Source organism: Trachymyrmex septentrionalis, unplaced genomic scaffold (genome assembly GCF_001594115.1).
Source record: "Trachymyrmex septentrionalis isolate Tsep2-gDNA-1 unplaced genomic scaffold, Tsep1.0 scaffold66, whole genome shotgun sequence".
In the NCBI taxonomy this organism is placed as follows: Eukaryota; Metazoa; Arthropoda; class Insecta; order Hymenoptera; family Formicidae; genus Trachymyrmex; species Trachymyrmex septentrionalis.
In genome coordinates, this window is record NW_017305843.1 from 40,050 (window position 1) to 40,847 (window position 798).

The following is a 798-nucleotide window of genomic DNA, read 5'->3' on the forward strand; positions in this document are numbered from 1 at the left end:
TATCCGTGAAACGGAGATCTAGTTTCTGAAACTGATTTTTGCAGATTTTACGTCGTTCTGGTACTGACGCTATTTAAAGCTCATGAGCGATTATATCAAAAGGTTGCACTAATGTTATTTTGACTTTAAACAAGGCTTAAAACTCTCTCTATCTTTCCTACTCTCTCAGCTTTATAGAAAGAAAATGAGAGTTTTAAGCCTTGCTTAAAGTCAAAGGGCCGGTTTCGCCAATTCCGATTAACATAATCGATTGATTGTTACATTGGAACTGGCCAATTGCATTTGCTATTCAGTAGAATTGACCAATCACGGTTGACACTTAATCGACCGATTAAGTTAATCGGAGTTGGTGAGACCGGCCCAAAGTAACCTTACAATCGGACCTAAAATATGCAAGATTTTACTAAATTCCTATATACCCAGTACTATACAGTATATACTCAGCACATAATATTTATAAAATATTTACAAAATATTTATAAATATTTATAAGGCTTATTTTAAATATTTTGTAAATATTTTTGTGCTCTTAGATTGTATAGATCATAAACATTTATTATAAACATTATGAAATATTTATTGTAAATTTATTAATTTATTGTAAACTTTGTAGAAAATGCTAAGGAAATATTTAACAAGACATTATAATTCAAATAAAAAATATTTAATAGAAATATTTATTTGTATTTATCATAAATATTACATTAAATATTTAGTCTATCCTTTAATAATATTTCGAATAAAGTTTTATATAAAATATGTATATAATATTTACATAACATTCGAAAAATGAATAAT